Raw genomic sequence first — 22249 nt, forward strand, 5'->3', positions numbered from 1 at the left:
AAAGATGAAGTTTCAGTTAAAGAGGAGGAGGAGGATGTTACTGTGAAAGGAGAGGAGGAGGATGTTACTGTGAAAGGAGAGGAGGAGGATGTTACTGTGAAAGGAGAGGAGGAGGATGTTACTGTGAAAGGAGAGGAGGAGGATGTTACTGTGAAAGGAGAGGAGGAGGATGTTACTGTGAAAGGAGAGGAGGAGGATGTTACTGTGAAAGAAGAGGAGGAGGATGTTACTGTGAAAGAAGAGGAGGAGGATGTTACTGTGAAAGGAGAGGAAGGGAAAGAGGTGGATGCGGTTTTTGGAGTGAAAGAGGAGGAGGAGGAGATTACCGTTACATTGGGGGAGGAGGAGGAAGAAGAACAAGAAGAGAAAACCGGAGATCTGATTAACACCAGTAAGTCTTAAAAAACAAGGGCACAAACTCTGCAGTTGAACTAATGTGTGCTTTTTAAAGGGTATTCTACACTTGAATATGTTGTGCTGTAGGAATTGTTAAAGCTACAGAGTGGGGACTCAACCAACAAAATGTTAATGGGTAATTTTATAAACAAAATGTTTCACAATTTTTAAACATCTCTAAATATGATTTAAAGATCTACATATTTTGTTTATAAAATCTATGGTTTTATTAGGTCCTACGTTGTTCAGTTATATTGTAAGACAGACCGATCTGATTGAAATATTCTATACAGTTGAAGTCAGAAGTTTACATACACCTTAGCCAAATATATTTAAACTCCGTTTTTCACACTTCCTGACATTTAATCCTAGGAAAAATTCCCTGTTTTAGGTCAGTTAGGATCACCACTTTATTTTAAGAATGTGAAATGTCAGAATAATAGTAGAGAGAATGATTTATTTCAGCTTTTATTTCTTTCATCACATTCCCAGTGGGTCAGAAGTTTACATACACTCAATTAGTATTTGGTAGCATTGCCTTTAAATTGTTGAACTTGGGTCGAACGTTTCGGGTAGCTTTCCACAAGCTTCCCACAATAAGTGAATTTTGGACCATTCCTCCTGACAGAGCTGGTGTAACTGAGTCAGGTTTGTAGGGCTCCTTGCTCGCACACGCTTTTTCAGTTCTGCCCACAAATTTTCTATAGGATTGAGGTCAGGGCTTTGTGATGGCCACCACAATACCTTGACTTTGTTGTCCTTAAAACTTCTTTGGGCTAGGGGGCAGTATTTTTACGTCCGGATGAAAAGCGTGCTCAAAGTAAACTGCCTGTTACTCAGGCCCAGGTGGCGGACCTGGCACAATGCTCGCTGACAAGGTCGCCAGGTGTACGGTGTTTCCTCTGACACATTGGTGCGGCTGGCTTCCGGGTTAAGTGGGCATTGTGTCAAGAAGCAGTGCAGCTTGGTTGGGTTGTGTTTCGGAGGGCGCACAGCTCTCGACCTTCGCCTCTCCCGAGTCCGTATGGGAGTTGCAGCGATGAGACAAGACTGTAACTACCAATTGGATATCACGAAAATGGGGTAATAAATAAATACAAAAATAGAAAAAACCCCAGACAGACTATAGCCCAGACAGACTATAACCCAGACAGACTATAACCCAGACAGACTATAGCCCAGACAGACTATAGCCCAGACAGACTATAGCCCAGACAGACTATAACCCAGACAGACTATAACAACCCAGACAGACTATAACCCAGACAGACTATTACCCAGACAGACTATAACCCAGACAGACTATAACCCAGACAGACTATAGCCCAGACAGACTATAACCCAGACAGACTATAACCCAGACAGACTATAACCCAGACAGACTATAACCCAGACAGACTATAACCCAGACAGACAATAGCCCAGACAGACTATAGCCCAGACAGACTATAACCCAGACAGACTATAACCCAGACAGACTATAACCCAGACAGACTATAGCCCAGACAGACTATAACCCAGACAGACTATAACCCAGACAGACTATAACCCAGACAGACTATAGCCCAGACAGACTATAGCCCAGACAGACTATAGCCCAGACAGACTATAACCCAGACAGACTATAACCCAGACAGACTATAGCCCAGACAGACTAGAACCCAGACAGACTATAACCCAGACAGACTATAACCCAGACAGACTATAGCCCATACAGACTATAACCCAGACAGACTATAACCCAGACAGACTATAACCCAGACAGACTATAACCCAGACAGACTATAGCCCAGACAGACTATAGCCCAGACAGACTATAACCCAGACAGACTATAACCCAGACAGACTATAACCCAGACAGACTATAACCCAGACAGACTATAGCCCAGACAGACTATAGCCCAGACAGACTATAACCCAGACAGACTATAACCCAGACAGACTATAACCCAGACAGACTATAACCCAGACAGACTATAACCCAGACAGACTATAGCCCAGACAGACTATAACCCAGACAGACTATAACCCAGACAGACTATAACCCAGACAGACTATAACCCAGACAGACTATAACCCAGACAGACTATAACCCAGACGGTGAAATAACCAGAGATAAAGGAAACGTATCCTGTTTTGTCTCTGGATGTCATAAGCAAAGCTACAGCATTAAACATGAAATATGTTGCTGGGAGGAAGAGAACACACCAAACACACACACTCTCCAAACACACACACACTCACCAAACACACACACACACTCACCAAACACACACACACTCTCCAAACACACACACACTCACCAAACACACACACACTCACTAAACACTCACCAAACACACACACACTCACCAAACACACACACACTCACCAAACACACACACACACCAAACACACACACACACTCACCAAACGCACGCACACACTCACCAAACGCACACACACACTCACCAAACGCACACACACAATGCACACACACCAAACACACACACACCAAACACATACACACACTCACCAAATGCACACACACTCACCAAACGCACACACACACACACTCACCAAACACACACACACACACAACACACACCACACACACACACACACACCAAACACACACACACAATGCACACACACACACCAAACACACACACACTCACCAAACGCACACACACTCACCAAACGCACACACACACACCAAACACACACTAAGCACACACACACACACTCACCAAACGCACACACAAACACCAAACACACACACACTCACCAAATGCACACACACTCACCAAACACACACACACCAAACACACACACACTCATCAAACGCACACACACTCACCAAACGTGCACACACTCACCAAACGCGCACACACTCACCAAACGCACACACACTCACCAAACGCACACACACACATGGACAGACGCACGTGCGCACACACACACTTTCTCTCTCAGCATTTTATAAAAGCAGGAATTATCACTGTGGGAAAACAAAGTGCTGCGATTACAGGATGTTACATCATAGTGGCCTGGTAGGGGCTTCCTGTGGAGGGGGTGGGAGTGTGTGTGTGAGAGAGAAAGAGGTGTGTGTGTGTGTGTGTGTGTGTGTGTGTGTGTGTGTGTGTGTGTGTGTGTGTGTGTGTGTGTGTGTGTGTGTGTGTGTGTGTGTGTGTGTGTGTGTGTGTGTGTGTGTGTGTGTGTGTGTTTAGTCACAGAGGGGGGCTAAGTGAACTCCCTCTGAACTAAAATCTCATGCCACTGGTCTGGTAACACTTCATATTAAAACACATATTTTTTCCAGAGGAGATATTGACATTATTCAATAGTTTGGAATGATTTATTTTAGATGGATAATACCAGGATGGGGTCTTTTCCATTCCTGTCAGTTCAGAAAGAAATTCAAAATGTTTCTCCTTGAAAAGCATTAAAGAGAACAGGAAGTTCAGCGTACTTCCTGAACTGACTGGAATTTAAATGGAACCTTATATCTCTATCCTACAAGAGTAAAGACGATTTCTGAAAAGTACACTGCTCAAAAAAATAAAGGGAACACTTAAACAACACAATGAAACTCCAAGTCAATCACACTTCTGTGAAATCAAACTGTCCACTTAGGAAGCAACACTGATTGACAATACATTTCACATGCTGTTGTGCAAATGGAATAGACAACAGGTGGAAATTATAGGCAATTAGCAAGACACCCCCAATAAAGGAGTGGTTCTGCAGGTGGGGACCACAGACCACTTCTCAGTTCCTATGCTTCCTGGCTGATGTTTTGGTCACTTTTGAATGCTGGCGGTGCTTTCACTCTAGTGGTAGCATGAGACGGAGTCTACAACCCACACAAGTGGCTCAGGTAGTGCAGCTCATCCAGGATGGTACATCAATGCGAGCTGTGGCAAGAAGGTTTGCTGTGTCTGTCAGCGTAGTGTCCAGAGCATGGAGGCGCTACCAGGAGACAGGCCAGTACATCAGGAGACGTGGAGGAGGCCGTAGGAGGGCAACAACCCAGCAGCAGGACCGCTACCTCCGCCTTTGTGCAAGGAGGAGCAGGAGAAGCACTGCCAGAGCCCTGCAAAATGACCTCCAGCAGGCCACAAATGTGCATGTGTCTGCTCAAACGGTCAGAAATAGACTCCATGAGGGTGGTTCTGAGGGCCCGACGTCCACAGGTGGGGGTTGTGCTTACAGCCCAACACCGTGCAGGACGTTTGGCATTTGCCAGAGAACACCAAGAGTGGCAAATTCACCACTGGGGCCCTGTGCTCTTCACAGATGAAAGCAGGTTCACACTGAGCACATGTGACAGACGTGACAGAGTCTGGAGACGCCGTGGAGAACGTTCTGCTGCCTGCAACATCCTCCAGCATGACCGGTTTGGCGGTGGGTCAGTCATGGTGTGGGGTGGCATTTCTTTGGGGGGCCGCACAGCCCTCCATGTGCTCGCCAGAGGTAGCCTGACTGCCAATAGGTACCGAGATGAGATCTTCAGACCCCTTGTGAGACCATATGCTGGTGCGGTTGGCCCTGGGTTCCTCCTAATGCAAGACAATGCTAGACCTCATGTGGCTGGAGTGTGTCAGCAGTTCCTGCAAGAGGAAGGCATTGATGCTATGGACTGGCCCGCCGTTCCCCAGACCTGAATCCAATTGAGCACATCTGGGACATCATGTCTCGCCCCATCCACCAACGCCACATTACACCACAGACTGTCCAGGAGTTGGAGGATGCTTTAGTCCAGGTCTGGGAGGAGATCCCTCAGGAGACCATCCGCCACCTCATCAGGAGCATGCCCAGGCGTTGTAGGGAGGTCATACAGGCACGTGGAGGCCACACACACTACTGAGCCTAATTTTGACTTGTTTTAAGGACATTACATCAAAGTTGGATCAGCCTGTAGTGTGGTTTTCCACTTTAATTTTGAGTGTGACTCCAAATCCAGACCTCCATGGGTTGATAAATTGGATTTCCATTGATTATTTTTGTGTGAATTTGTTGTCAGCACATTCAACTATGTAAAGAGAAAAGTATTCAATAAAATTATTTCTTTCATTCAGATCTAGGATGTGTTGTTTAAGTGTTCCCTTTATTTTTTTGAGCAGTATATTTGATGTAAAGCACTTCTATCTTCTGGTATGATGGGACAGGGTAGTTCTCTGTGTATCTTCTGGTATGATGGGACAGGGTAGTTCTCTGTATCTTCTGGTATGATGGGACAGGGTAGTTCTCTGTCTGTCTTCTGGTATGATGGGACAGGGTAGTTCTCTGTCTGTCTTCTGGTATGGTGGGACAGGGTAGTTCTCTGTGTATCTTCTGGTATGATGGGACAGGGTAGTTATCTGTGTATCTTCTGGTATGATGGGACAGGGTAATTCTCTGTGTATCTTCTGGTATGATGGGACAGGGTAGTTCTCTGTGTATCTTCTGGTATGATGGGACAGGGTAGTTCTCTGTATCTTCTGGTATGGTGGGACAGGGTAGTTCTCTGTGTATCTTCTGGTATGGTGGGACAGGGTAGTTCTTTCTGTATCTTCTGGTATGATGGGACAGGGTAGTTCTCTGTATCTTCTGGTATGGTGGGACAGGGTGGTTCTCTGTGTATCTTCTGGTATGATGTGACAGGGTAGTTCTCTGTGTCTTCTGGTATGATGGGACAGGGTGGTTCTCTGTATCTTCTGGTATGGTGGGACAGGGTTGTTCTCTGTATCTTCTGGTATGATGGGACAGGGTAGTTCTCTGTGTATCTTCTGGTATGATGGGACAGGGTAGTTCTCTGTATCTTCTGGTATGGTGGGACAGGGTAGTTCTTTCTGTATCTTCTGGTATGGTGGGACAGGGTAGTTCTCTGTGTGTCTTCTGGTATGATGGGACAGGGTAGTTCTCTGTCTGTCTTCTGGTATGATGGGACAGGGTAGTTCTCTGTCTGTCTTCTGGTATGATGGGACAGGGTAGTTCTCTGTCTGTCTTCTGGTATGATGTGACAGGGTAGTTCTCTGTCTGTCTTCTGGTATGATGGGACAGGGTAGTTCTCTGTCTGTCTTCTGGTATGATGGGACAGGGTAGTTCTCTGTGTATCTTCTGGTATGATGGGACAGGGTAGTTCTCTGTATCTTCTGGTATGGTGGGACAGGGTAATTCTCTGTGTATCTTCTGGTATGATGGGACAGGGTAGTTCTCTGTGTATCTTCTGGTATGGTGGGACAGGGTAGTTCTCTGTGTATCTTCTGGTATGGTGGGACAGGGTAGTTCTCTGTCTGTCTTCTGGTATGATGGGACAGGGTAGTTCTCGGTGTATCTTCTGGGATGATGGGACAAACCCCAGACAGACTAATAAGTTGGGTGAATTTTGGCCCATTCCTCCTGACAGAGCTGGTGTAACTGAGTCAGGTTTGTAGGCCTCCTTGCTCGCACATGCTTTTTCAGTTCTGCCCACAAATGTTCTATAGGATTGAGGTCAGGGCTTTGTGATGGCCAATCCAATACCTTGACTTTGTTGTCCTTAAGCCAAGCAAAGAGGCACTGAGTTTGAAGGTAGGCCTTGAAATACATCCACAGGTACACCTCCAATTGACTCAAATTATGTCAATTAGCCTATCAAAAGCTTCTAAAGCCATGACATCATTTTCTGGAATTTTCCAAGCTGTTTAAAGGCACAGTCAACTTAGTGTATGTGAACTTCTGACCCACTAGAATTGTGATACAGTGAATTATAAGTGAAATAATCTGTCTGTAAACAATTGTTGGAAAAATTACTTGTGTCATGCACAAAGTAGATGACCTAACCGACTTGCCAAAACTATAGTTTGTTAACAAGAAATGTGTGGAGTGGTTGAAAAATGAGTTTTAATGACTCCAACCTAAGTGTATGTAAACTTCTGACTTCAACTGTAAGTTAAGTACACTATACAGCTCTGTGCACCAGGACTACTTTGAACAATGTCCACAGGGCCTCCTGGGTGGTGCAGTGGTCTAAGGCACTGCATCGCAGTGCTAGAGGCGTCACTACAGATTCGGGTTCGATCCTGGGCTGTGTCGCAGCCGGCTGCAATCGGGAGACCCATGAGGCGGCACACAATTTGGCCCAGCGTTGCCCGGTTAGGGGAGGGTTTGGCCGGCTGGGGATATCCTTGTCCCATCGCGCTCTAGCGACTCCTTGTGGCGGGGCCGGGCACCGTGCATGCTGACTTCGGTCCCCAGCTGTACGGTGTTTCCTCCGAAACGTTGGTGCGGCTGGCTTCAAGGGTTAAGCAGTGTGTCAAGAAGGTCGAGAGCAGTGCGGCTCTCGTCCTTCGATTCTCCCGAGTCCGTACGGGAGATGCAGTGATGGAACAAGACTGTAACCAATTGGAAATCACAAAATTTGGCATAAAAAGGGCTAAAAAATACGTTTTTTACACAGAACATTTTACAAAAACACATTTACTTGAAGAACAGTGGAGATGCAAAGTTTTATAACAGAATGATATATATTTTACTGTTTGTGACGTCATTCTGTTACCAAACTTTGTATCTGCACTAGTCTTCAAGTAAATGTGTTTTTGTAGTTGAGTTGTATGGTTTGTTTAACTTTGCAATCATTTGGTTTTTGTTTTACATACATTTTAAAGTGAAAAATCGTAGTCTCAGCATCACTCTGTTGCCGTGGAAACGCCCCATACCAATGAGTTAATGACCCATCTTTTACATGTCTTCACTCACAAACTTGAAGTTCTTGAAGAGACCGTGTTCAATGTTCTATGTGCATGCACCTCAATAGGAAAATAGTGCGTTTACACAATGTAGAAACCTAATGACTTTGTCATTTCAATGACCGGAATATCAATATTTTATAATAAACACGTATTTACAGTGTTACATATTAATTTCTGGGGAACAATGTGTGCTTCAGAAGTAGCTGTATTATAATTCATATAGGCCCTATAAGCTATATCTCAATGGATTTAAAACTAGGCCCTATAGGCTATATCTCAATGGATTTAAAACTAATATTTGTTCCTGGTGCTCTTATATTTTATGTTGTCTTCACTTTTTTAAGTTGGGAGCACAAGTGTTAACAATGATACATTTTAATTTAGAGCTCTATTATTATAGAGCTTTGTTCAGCCTATAAACATGACATTATCTATTATTAGAGAGCTCTGCTCAGCCTATAAACATGACATTATCTATTATTATAGAGCTTTGTTCAGCCTATAAACATGACATTATCTATTATTAGAGAGCTCTGCTCAGCCTATAAACATGACATTATGATAGAGCTCTGCTCAGCCTATAAACATGACATTCCATAAGTGCAAGATTCGATTTGAAGCTCTATATTATTTGCTTTTAAAATCTCACCAAGTTTATTTTTAACAGCAATGTTACTGAGGGAACTAGTCTTGATTAAACCAAATAGGAAGACAGTGTTATCATGTGGAGCTTTCATTCAGGTCTCTGTTTATCTAAATACTCTGTTTGTTTTGGCAGGAGAGAGACCAGACTCTCACTCTGACAGCGGGAAGAGTCCTTCAGGGGAACCAGACCCAGAGATGCCTAAACCAGCTAGAAAACACCACTGTTCCCTCTGTGGAAAGAGTTTTACAAAGTTAGGCAACCTGAAAGCGCATGAGATAATACACACAGGAGAGAAACCTTACCACTGCTCCCAATGTGGAAAGCGTTTTACCTGGATAGGGAACTGGAAAACACATGAGAAAATACACACAGAAGGGAGGAAGACTTTCCACTGCTCCCAATGTGGAAAGAGTTTTACCAAGTCAGGGTCCCTGAAAATGCATGAGAGAATACACACAGGAGAGAAGCCTTACCACTGTTCCTATTGTGAAAAGAGTTTTAGGTGGTTAGTGACCCTGAAAACGCATGAGAATACCCACACAGGAGCGAAGCCCTACCAATGCTCCCTGTGTGGAAAGAGTTTTACCCAGTTAGGAGGCCTGAATAGACATGACAGGACACACTCAAGAGGAGATAAGACCTACCACTGCTCCCACTGTGGAAAGAGATTTAACCGGTTAAGACATCTGAATAAGCATGAAAGAATACATACACAGGAGGAGAAGACATACCACTGCTCTCATTGTGGAAAGACATTTTCCCAGTCAGAGGACCTGAAATCACATGAGAGAATAGAGAAGCTGTGTTCTGACTTGTGTTTTTGACTGAGAATTTGTGTTTTTGTTTATGGGCCATTCTACGGTATCAGAGTGATGCTGAGACTCACCTTCTCACTTTAAAATGTATGCCAAGCAAAAATCATTGATTGCAAAGTTTAACAAACAATACACCTACAGTACCAGTCAAAAGTTTGGACACACCTACTCATTCAAGGGTTTTTCTTTATTTTTTACTATTTTCTACATTGTAGAATAATAGTGAAGACATCAAAACTATGAAATAACACACATGGAATCATGTAATAACCAAAAAAAGTGTTAAACAAATGAAAATATATTTTAGATTCTTCAAAGTAACCCTTTGTGTTGATGACAGCTTTGCATTCTCTCAACCATCTTCACCTGGAATGATTTTCCAACAGTCTTGAAGGAGTTCCCACATATGCTGAGCACTTGTTGGCTGCTTTTCCTTCACTCTGCCGTCCAATTCATCCCAAACCATCTCAATTGGGTTGAGGTCGGGTGATTGTGGAGGCCAGGTCATCTGATGCAGCGCTCCATCACTCTCCTTCTTGGTCAAATAGCCCTTACACAGCCTGAAGGTGTGTTTTGGGCAATGTCCTGTTGAAAAACGAATGATAGTCCCACTAAATAAATCACTGACAGTGTCACCAGCAAAGCACTATCACACCTCCTCCATGCTTCATGGTGGGAACCACACATGCGGAGATCATCCATTCACCTACTCTGCGTCTCACAAAGACAACGGTTGGAACCAAAAATCTCAAACTTGGACTCATCAGACCAATATACAGATTTCCACCGGTCTAATGTCCATTGCTTGTGTTTCTTGGTCCAAGCAAGTCTCTTCTTCTTATTGGTGTCCTTTAGTTGTGGTTTCTTTGCAGCAATTCGACCATGAAGCCTGATTCGCATAGTCTCCTCTGAAGAATTGATGTTGAGATGTGTCTGTTCCTTGAACTCTGAAGCATTTATTTAGGCTGCAATTTCTGAGGCTGGTAACTCTAATGAATTTCTCCTCTGCAGCAGAGGTAACTCTGGGTCTTCCTTTTCTGTGGCGGTCCTCATGAGAGCCAGTTTCATCATAGCGCTTGATGGTTTTTGCGACTGCACTTGAAGAAACTTTCAAAGTTCTTTGGTCTTTTACCAAATATGACTTGGTCTTTTACCAAATATCTTCTGTATACCAACCCTGCCTTGTCACAACACAACCTAATTGACTCAAACAGATTAAGAAGGAAATAAATTCCACAAATTAACTTAACAAGGAACACCTGTTAATTGTAATGCATTCCAGGCGACTACCTCATGAAGCTGGTTGAGAGAATGCCAAGAGTGTGCAAAGCTGTCATCAAGGCAAAGGGTGGCTACTTTGAAGAATCTAAAATCTAAATATATTTTGATGTGTTTTAAACTTTTTGGGTTACTACATGATTCCATGTGTGTTATTTCATAGTTTGTTTTCACTATTATTCTACAATGTAGAAAATAGTAAAAAATAAAGAAAAACCCTTGAATTAGTAGGTGTGTCCAAACTTTTGATTGGTGCTGTACATTTATTTATTTTATAGACCTAGTTGCTTATTTTGATATCATCTGTCTGTTTGACTGAATGAATCAGAAATTGCTTTAAATGTAGATGTTTAGTTTGTGTGAAGTTTGTTTTAAATTCTCACTCATTAAAATTCCAAACTAATAAATCAACACATGCTTCTCTTTATACATCTCAATATAACATTATTTAATTAAATACATTTAAAAAAATAAACGTACATAAAAAAATTAAAATATATATTTTCCTTAACTGCGTTGTCTACTCCAGTCAGCAGATGGCGATCTTTCAGGCGATGCTGCTGCGTGACGTATAATCTAGTGGACGGGACGCTTCCTCAACAACAGCAGCTAGTCAGCCACGTCGGTAGCTTGCTAGCCAACATTGCCGAAACATTTAAACTCTGTATACGCTTTCGATGTAAAATAGCCACTTTGTTGCAATTACACATTTGTTGTATAGGTAGTTACCCCCTTTACTTTCATATTTACGTTGCTGGTAACTATCTGAATAGCTAAAACAGCATTAGCCTAGTGCTAGGCTAACTAGCTAGCTAACATCCCCAACCATGAGCTCACTAAGCTACTTTCCCCCTGGTAAAGAAGAGGAGAAAGAAGAAGAGGCTGTTAAAAGAGAAGTAGAGGGTGAGGCTGTAACTGTGAAAGAAGAAGAGGCTGTTAAAAGAGAAGTAGAGGGTGAGGCTGTAACTGTGAAAGAAGAAGAGGCTGTTAAAAGAGAAGTAGAGGGTGAGGCTGTAACTGTGAAAGAAGAAGAGGCTGTTAAAAGAGAAGTAGAGGGTGAGGCTGTAACTGTGAAAGAAGAAGAGGCTGTTAAAAGAGAAGTAGAGGGTGAGGCTGTTACTGTGAAAGAAGAAGAGACTGTTAAAAGAGAAGTAGAGGGTGAGGCTGTAACTGTGAAAGAAGAAGAGGATGCAGGTGAAAGAGTGAAAGAGGAGGAGGAGGAGGAGACAGGAGATCGGATTAACACAATGAGTGAGTAATGTCTTAACAAAAGGACACAAACTATGCAATTGTTAAACCCATGTGTGGTTTTAAAGGGCCATTCTACAGAAGTTTTACACTGGAATTTGTTGTTTAGTACTGTAGGAATTGTTAAAACTATGCTGTGAAACAGGGCTCTCCAACCCTGTTCCTGGAGAGTCACCCTCCTGTAGGTTGTTGGCTCCAACTCCGTCTCTAGTTTAGATCACTGTAATACCAGACCATAGAAATACAATGAATAGAACGGGCTTGGAAGGTCCAACCCTGGCAATTGACTGGTAAACGCATAGGTACACTCACAATGTCTGCCTTGTATTGTGATGCAATCATTTCCATGGTGTTTTGGAATGTTCTATCAACTGATGCTGGATTGCCATGGTAATGTAGTATGTTCATTTAACTGATGTGGCTCATGCAATGGAATGTAATTTTTTTGTAATGTCAGTTGAGTTTACTCAACAAATCACAGCACAGATTGAAGGGTACACTTCCTAGTTTTACTTCCTGGCATGGGTACACTCAAAATGGCTGCCACTCCACCCATTCTGCCAGAGTTCCCCAAACTTGGGCCTTGGTACACGGGGTACACGTTTTGTTTTTTTGCCCCTAACACTACACAGCTGATTCAATGTTTGCTGATTAGTTGATTTGAATTAGCTGTGTAGTGCTAGGGGGGAGAAAACAAAACGTGCACCACTTGGGGTTCTGAGGACAGTGTGGGAAACCCTGCATTATGCCATCATTGACTTGAATACAGACGCCTATTCATTCTTATTTCTGTCTTCCATACAGGGTTCTAGCTTAATGAGTCCAGAATAAGGTTCCACCACAACATCGAGTCACTATAAGTCCAGTCACTATATGTCAGTTCTTTAATTCCTTGTACCTATGTTTGTCCTTTGTAAATTGCGTGCCTTTCTTTTGTTTTCTGAAATCCGTAGCTTTTAATAAAAGTACTATTTAAATGCGACCTCTGCCAAGGGGTCGTTGTTTCTTAACGGAGAAGGAGCAGCCCGTCATTGCACTGCAGATTTGTTTTGGCAAGGGATGCATAGAATAAAAAATCATGGATTCCAACTGCCAACTGTGTAACAATCAGGACAAGCACAGGTACACAGTAGAATCCAACTGCCAACTGTGTAACAATCAGGACAAGCACAGGTACACAGTAGAATCCAACTGCCAACTGTGTAACAATCAGGACAAGCACAGGTACACAGTAGAATCCAACTGCCAACTGTGTAACAATCAGGACAAGCACAGGTACACAGTAGGTGTTAAAGAATGGATATTTATAAAATATCGAGTGGTAGAGCACGCTTGAAGTCCTTACTTCCTACTTCATTGGACAACAATGGAAAGACGTCACATAAAATGTGTTTGATTAAAAACTATGGATTTTTAGCAAACAAAACACGCAATTAGACAGGAGAAACATTAGGTACGAGGAATGGAATAAATGCATTAAAGAAGTGACATTTTTACAAGTCTGGACTTATAGTGACTCAGTGTAGTGGAAGCACTCTCTCCTGAACGTATTGTGCTACAACCCTGTATGAAAGATATCCATATTACAGAGATCTAAACAATACCTAATATTGGAGGACCAAAAAAAGCCAATATCGATTTTTTTATATATATATATATTTGTAATAATGACAATTACAACAATACTGAATGAACACTTAACTTAATATAATAAAAAAATAAAAATCTATATAGCCTCAAATAAATAATGAAACATGTTTGGTTTAAATAATGCAAAAACACAGTGTTGGAGAAGAAAGTAAAAGTGCAATATGTGTCATGTAAAAAAGCTACCGTTTAAGTTCCTTGCTCAGAACATGAGAACATATGAAAGCTGGTGGTTCCTTTTAACATGAGTCTTCAATATTCCCAGGTAAGAAGTTTTAGGTTGTAGTTATTATAGGAATTATAGGACTATTTCTCTCTATACCATTTGTATTTCATATACCTTTGACTATTGGATGTTCTTATAGGCGCTATAGTATTGCCAGCCTAATCTCGGTAGTTGATAGGCTTGAAGTCACAAACAGCGCTGTGCTTCAAGCATTGCGAAGAGCTGCTGGCAAACGCAGGAAAGTGCTGGTTTGAATGAATGCTTACGAGCCTGCTGCTGCCTACCACCGCTCAGTCAGACTGCTCTATCAAATATCAAATCATAGACTTCATTATAATATAATAAACACACAGAAATACGAGCCTTAGGTCATTAATATGGTCAAATCCGGAAACTATCATTTCAAAAACAAAACGTTTATTCTTTCAGTGAAATACGGAACCGTTCCGTATTTTATCTAACGGGTGGCATCCATAAGTCTAAATATTGCTATTACATTACACAACCTTCAATGTTATGTCATAATTATGTAAAGTTCTGGCAAATTAATTACGATCTTTGTTAGGAAGAAATAATCTTCACAGTTCGCAACGAGCCAGGCGGTAAAAACTGCTGCATATACCCTGACTCTGCTTGCACTGAACGCAAGAGAAGTGACACAATTTCCCTAGTTAATATTGACTGCTAACATGAATTTCATTTCTTTTAACTTAATATGCAGGTTTAAAAAAATATACTTGTGTATTGATTTTAAGGCATTGATGTTTATGGTTAGGTACATTGGTGCAACGACAGTGCTTTTTTGTGAATGCGCTTGTTAAATCATCACCCATTTGGCGAAGTAGGCTGTGATTTGATGATAAATTATCAGGCACCGCATTGATTATTTGCAACGCAGGACAAGCTAGTTAAACTAGTAATATCATCAACCATGTGTAGTTAACTAGTGATTATGTTACTGTCCCAGTTGTAACTAACCTGATCAACCAGCTAATTACAGCTACTACTGTCCCAGTTGTAACTAACCTGATCAACCAGCTAATTACAGTTACTACTGTCCCAGTTGTAACTAACCTGATCAACCAGCTAATTACAGCTACTACTGTCCCAGTTGTAACTAACCTGATCAACCAGCTAATTACAGTTACTACTGTCCCAGTTGTAACTAACCTGATCAACCAGCTAATTACAGTTACTACTGTCCCAGTTGTAACTAACCTGATCAACCAGCTAATTACAGCTCCTACTGTCCCAGTTGTAACTAACCTGATCAACCAGCTAATTACAGCTCCTACTGTCCCAGTTGTAACTAACCTGATCAACCTGCTAATTACAGCTACTACTGTCCCAGTTGTAACTAACCTGATCAACCAGCTAATTACAGTTACTACTGTCCCAGTTGTAACTAAACTGATCAACCAGCTAATTACAGTTACTACTGTCCCAGTTGTAACTAACCTGATCAACCAGCTAATTACAGCTCTTACTGTCCCAGTTGTAACTAACCTGATCAACCAGCTAATTACAGTTACTACTGTCCCAGTTGTAACTAACCTGATCAACCAGCTAATTACAGCTCCTACTGTCCCAGTTGTAAACTAACCTGATCAACCAGCTAATTACAGCTACTACTGTCCCAGTTGTAACTAACCTGATCAACCAGCTAATTACAGCTCCTACTGTCCCAGTTGTAACTAACCTGATCAACCAGCTAATTACAGTTACTACTGTCCCAGTTGTAACTAACCTGATCAACCAGCTAATTACAGTTACTACTGTCCCAGTTGTAACTAACCTGATCAACCAGCTAATTACAGTTACTACTGTCCCAGTTGTAACTAACCTGATCAACCAGCTAATTACAGCTCCTACTGTCCCAGTTGTAACTAACCTGATCAACCAGCTAATTACAGTTACTACTGTCCCAGTTGTAACTAACCTGATCAACCAGCTAATTACAGTTACTACTGTCCCAGTTGTAACTAACCTGATCAACCAGCTAATTACAGCTACTACTGTCCCAGTTGTAACTAACCTGATCAACCAGCTAATTACAGTTACTACTGTCCCAGTTGTAACTAACCTGATCAACCAGCTAATTACAGCTACTACTGTCCCAGTTGTAACTAACCTGATCAACCAGGTAATTGTTACAATCAGGTGAGCTAGATTAAGGTTGGAGTGAAAACCTACAGGACTGTAGTTCTCCAGTAACAGGGTTGGAGAGTCCTGCTATAAAATGTCTGTACCATGGGTAGGTAACCCGTTGTCATGGAGAGCCCTGCTGTAAAATGTCTAGACCAGGGGTAGGTAACCCGTTGTCATGGAGAGCCCTGCTGTAAAATGTCTAGACCAGGGGTAGGTAACCCGTTGTCATGGAGAGCCCTGCTGTAAAATGTCTAGACCATGGGTAGGTAACCCGTTGTCATGGAGAGCCCTGCTCTAAAATGTCTAGACCAGGGGTAGGTAACCCGTTGTCATGGAGAGCCCTGCTGTAAAATGTCTAGACCAGGGGTAGGTAACCCGTTGTCATGGAGAGCCCTGCTGCAAAATGTCTAGACCACGGGTAGGTAACCCGTTGTCATGGAGAGCCCTGCTGTAAAATGTCTAGACCATGGGTAGGTAACCCGTTGTCATGGAGAGCCCTGCTGTAAAATGTCTAGACCAGGGGTAGGTAACCCGTTGTCATGGAGAGCCCTGCTGCAAAATGTCTAGACCACGGGTAGGTAACCCGTTGTCATGGAGAGCCCTGCTGTAAAATGTCTAGACCATGGGTAGGTAACCCGTTGTCATGGAGAGCCCTGCTGTAAAATGTCTAGACCAGGGGTAGGTAACCCGTTGTCATGGAGAGCCCTGCTGTAAAATGTCTAGACCATGTTTTTGATTTAACCGACCTGGAAGACCAGGTGTGTTGAATATAGGCAATCATTGAACTGATCAATTAGCTCATTTGGTCAGGTGTGGAAACAGGGTTGCATACCCCTGGTCTATTCCATCAAAGAGTGGACCACCAACAAATCACATTTTATTTGTCACATGCTTTGTAAACACAAAGCGTTAGGGGATAGGCGTCCCGTCAACGGGACAGTTGTAAATCATGCAGTGCCTTGTCACAATCGCAGATTTTAGAGAAACAACAAATGTTGGTACATATAAGTGTCTTATATTGGCTGAAAGCTTAAATTCTTGTTAATATAACTGCACTGCCCAATTTACAGTAGCTATTACTGCGAAAAATGCCATGCTATTATTTGAGGAGAGCTCCTAACAACAAAACACTTTTTTCACCGCGATAGGTTTGATAAATTCACCTCTGAAGGTGAAATGTGTTCTTACATTCTGAAATCTTGCTCTGATTTATCATCCAAAGGGTCCCAGAGATAACATTAAGTGTCGTTTTGTTAGATAAAATCATTTTTCATATCCTAAAATGGTCCATATAGCATGCACGATTGATTTTGTATTTCCACTTGTTCAATTTGCAAAGAAAGGAATCTTGTGAAAATCTAACTCTAAACGTTGTTTCAACCAGTCAAATCACGTTCGTATGTATTCCTCAGAGATCCTAGAACGTAACCAGACTTCACTATTTCATTAGGGGTGTAGTATATCCCATAGAACACCAAATTTGGTCAGAGAGCAACACCTTCATGGCAAGCCGATGACACGGGCGGTCTTCACTTGATCGACTCTAACTTTGTCAAATAAGCACCAATCGGGGTCAAACAAGGTTAGCTAGATAGCCAATGAGATGGGCTTTACGGGAGTGTCCGGAAACCCTGTATCTGTCGCAAAATGTAGCTGCTAACCTTGTGCGACAGCATGCCTTTTCCTTTTGGGCAGGAATTCTAAGAATATTCAGAGTTTTTAAGTTATGAAAACTGGTTGTTTTGCAAATGTTGAACTTATAATATGGCTACTAATACTGAAAAAGCTAAATCAAAGTCCAAGTATACAGATTTGACGATATTCAGAAAAATGTAATATGAATGCAAATGTCTCCTTCACGATTTGCCCAAATGTACCTGGGTGACTTCACACTAAATGTCATTTAGTTTGCTCATACTTCAAGTTATCCGTTTGAAACTTTGCACATGCACTGCTGCCATCTCGCGGACACCATCTGAATTACAACCAGAGTGATGGCTTGATGTGGGACCTTTCTGTTGCATTTCAAAGATGGTGGTAGAAAAAAAGTTGTTTTCTTTGCATTTTCTTCTACCAGATCTATTGTGTTATATTCTCCTACATTCACATTTCCACAAAATTCAAAGTGTTTCCTTTCAAATGGTACCAAGAATATGCATATCCTTGTTTCAGGGCCTGAGCTACAGGCAGTTAGATTTGGGTATGTCATTCTAGGCGAAAATTGAAAAAAGGGGGCTATGCCTAAGAAGTTTTTAACTATGGATCCAATGAAACCTATGATGTTGACCGATAGTTATTCCTAACTATTAATATAGAGCTCTGCTCAGATTAAATACATGACATTATCTATTATTATAGAGCTCTGCTCAGCCTATAAACATGACATTATCTATTATTATAGAGCTCTGATCAGCCTATAAACATGACATTATCTATTATTATAGAGCTCTGCTCAGCCTATAAACATGACATTATCTATTATTATAGAGCTCTGATCAGCCTATAAACATGACATTATCTATTATTATAGAGCTCTGCTCAGCCTATAAACATGACATTATCTATTATTATAGAGCTCTGCTCAGCCTATAAACATGACATTATCTATTATTATAGAGCTCTGCTCAGCCTATAAACATGACATTATCTATTATTATAGAGCTCTGCTCAGCCTAAAAACATGACATTATCTATTATTATAGAGCTCTGCTCAGCCTATAAACATGACATTATCTATTATTATAGAGCTCTGCTCAGCCTAAAAACATGACATTATCTATTATTATAGAGCTCTGCTCAGCCTATAAACATGACATTATCTATTATTATAGAGCTCTGCTCAGCCTATAAACATGACACTATCTATTATTATAGAGCTCTGCTCAGCCTAAATACATGACATTATCTATTATTATAGAGCTCTGCTCAGCCTATAAACATGACATTATCTATTATTATAGAGCTCTGCTCAGCCTATAAACATGACATTATCTATTATTATAGAGCTCTGCTCAGCCTAAAAACATGACATTATCTATTATTATAGAGCTCTGCTCAGCCTATAAACATGACATTATCTATTATTATAGAGCTCTGCTCAGCCTAAAAACATGACATTATCTATTATTATAGAGCTCTGCACATTCTGTAAACATGACATTATCTATTATTATAGAGCTCTGCTCAGCCTATAAACATGACATTATCTATTATTATAGAGCTCTGATCAGCCTATAAACATGACATTATCTATTATTATAGAGCTCTGCTCAGCCTATAAACATGACATTATCTATTATTATAGAGCTCTGCTCAGCCTATAAACATGACATTATCTATTATTATAGAGCTCTGCTCAGCCTATAAACATGACATTATCTATTATTATAGAGCTCTGATCAGCCTATAAACATGACATTATCTATTATTATAGAGCTCTGCTCAGCCTATAAACATGACATTATCTATTATTATAGAGCTCTGATCAGCCTATAAACATGACATTATCTATTATTATAGAGCTCTGCTCAGCCTATAAACATGACATTATCTATTATTATAGAGCTCTGCTCAGCCTATAAACATGACATTATCTATTATTATAGAGCTCTGCTCAGCCTATAAACATGACATTATCTATTATTATAGAGCTCTGATCAGCCTGTAAACATGACATTATCTATTATTATAGAGCTCTGCTCAGCCTATAAACATGACATTATCTATTATTATAGAGCTCTGCTCAGCCTATAAACATGACATTATCTATTATTATAGAGCTCTGCTCAGCCTATAAACATGACATTATCTATTATTATAGAGCTCTGCTCAGCCTATAAACATGACATTATCTATTATTATAGAGCTCTGCTCAGCCTATAAACATGACATTATCTATTATTATAGAGCTCTGATCAGCCTATAAACATGACATTATCTATTATTATAGAGCTCTGATCAGCCTATAAACATGACATTATCTATTATTATAGAGCTCTGATCAGCCTATAAACATGACATTATCTATTATTATAGAGCTCTGTTCAGCCTATAAACATGACATTATCTATTATTATAGAGCTCTGCTCAGCCTATAAACATGACATTACAATATTAGATTTGAAGCCTTACAACATCTTTCCTTAAATCTCACCAAGATATTTTTTAATGATGGAATGTTCTGTAAAACTGACCTCAGGTTAATGAGTAATTTAGTCTGCATTAAACCTCATAGGAAGACAGTTTGATAATGTGGAGGTTTCATTCAGGTCTTTCTGTTTCAATAAAAACTGTTTGTTTTTGGCAGGACCAGACTCAGAGGAACCAGAGCCAGAGACGTCCAATCCAACAAGACTGCATCACTGTTCCCAGTGTGGAAAGAGTTTTAGATGGCTATGGTGCCTGAAAAGACATGAGAGAATACACACAGGAGAAAAGCCTTACCAATGCTCCCTGTGTGGAAAGAGTTTTACCCGGTCAGGTCAACTAAAATTACACCAGAGAACAAACACTGGAGAAAAGCTTTACCACTGCTCCCACTGCGGAAATAATTTTACCTGCTTAGCGAACCTGAAAGAACATGAGAGAATACATACAGGAAAAAACCTATACCGCTGCCTCCACTGTGGACAGAGTTTTACCCAATCAGGGGACCTAAAGGAACATGACAGAACACATATAGGAGAAAAGCCTCACCAATGCTCCCAATGTGGAAAGTTTTTTACGTGGTTACAGAGCCTGAAACATCATCAAAGAATACACACAGGAGAAAAACCTTCAAATACAGGAGAGGAGCCGTCACACACAGGAGAAAAATCTTCACATACAGGAGAGAAGCCTTACCACTGCTCTCAATGCGGAAAGACTTTTAACTGGGAAGGACACCTGAAATCACATGAGAGAACTCACACTGGACAGAAGATTTTCCATTGCTCTCATTGTTCAATGACATTTCCCCGGTTAGCGGCCTTGAAATCACATGAGAGAGTTGAGAGGCTAGTTTCTAAGTTAAAGTACTAAGCTAAATGCTAAGATAAATGCTAAGCTAAGAATGTGAGATTTTGTGTTTTTGTTTATGCCATGAAATGAACTTGGTTAAAGCTTATTATGGCTGAGGTTCTAATAGAAGCGAAGCGCGCTTGACAGCTGGCAATTAGACTTTTAAAAGTAATTTTCCCAGTACTTTGTTGTCACACTCTCCAGAATAATTTAAAGAGTGAAGAATATGTTATAAAAAAAATTATATCTTCACCTTTAAACTCTGAATCATTGACAGTTTACAGCCAGACTACAGAAAGGAATAAGTCTAATAAGGCCTAGTTATGGGAGTGTTGGGAATTTAGGTTGTTCGACCTCACAGAAAGAACTGGCTTCCAGCAAACAGTTATGGCAAAGCTTTGTCCAATTTCAAATCAAATCAAAATGTGCCGAATACAACAGGTGAAATGCTTATTTACGAGCCCCTAACCAACAATGCACTTAAAAAATATATGAATAAGAAATAAAAGTGACAAGTAATTAAAGAGCAGCAGTAAAATAATAATAGCGAGACTATATACAGGGGGGTACCGGTACAGGGTCAATGTGCGGGGGCACCGGTTAGTTGAGGTAATATGTACATGTAGGTAGGGTTATTAAAATGACTATGCATAGATGATAACAACAGAGAATAGCAGCGGTGTAAAGGAGGATGGGGGGCAATGCAAATAGTCTGGGTAGCATTTTGATTAGATGTTCAGGAGTCATATGGCTTGGGGGTAGAAGCTGTTTAGAAGCCTCTTGGACCTAGACTTTGCACTCCAGTACCGCTTGCCGTGCGGTAGCAGAGAGAACAGTCTATGATTAGGGTGGCTGGAGTCTTTGACAATTTTTAGGGCCTTCTTCTGACACCGCCTGGTATAGAGGTCCTGGATGGCAGGAAGCTTGGCCCGGTGATGTACTGGGCCGTACGCACTACCCTCTGTAGTGCCTTGCGGTCAGATGCTGAGCAGTTGCCATACCAGGCGGTGATGCAACCAGTCAGGATGTTCTCGATGGTGCAGCTGTAGAACCTTTTTAGGTTCTGAGGACCCATGCCAAATCTTTTCAGTCTCCTGAGGGGGAATAGGTTTTGTCGTGCCCTCTTCACGACTGTCTTTTTTGATATGCATAC

General features: G+C 41.4%; 2 long non-coding RNA genes across 2 annotated transcripts; both read left to right on the forward strand.

Annotated features, from left to right (window-relative positions):
• Positions 1–351: 351 nt before the first annotated feature.
• Positions 352–9438, forward strand: LOC115182235 (uncharacterized). The gene is made up of 2 exons (XR_003873686.1): positions 352–391; positions 8869–9438. It is a non-coding gene; the product is annotated as an uncharacterized LOC115182235 (long non-coding RNA).
• A 2604-nt stretch (positions 9439–12042) lies between these two features.
• Positions 12043–21520, forward strand: LOC115182232 (uncharacterized). Its single transcript, XR_003873684.1, has 2 exons — positions 12043–12080; positions 20405–21520. It is a non-coding gene; the product is annotated as an uncharacterized LOC115182232 (long non-coding RNA).
• Positions 21521–22249: the final 729 nt, after the last annotated feature.

This window comes from Salmo trutta, unplaced genomic scaffold, assembly GCF_901001165.1.
Source record: "Salmo trutta unplaced genomic scaffold, fSalTru1.1, whole genome shotgun sequence".
Lineage (NCBI taxonomy): Eukaryota > Metazoa > Chordata > Actinopteri > Salmoniformes > Salmonidae > Salmo > Salmo trutta.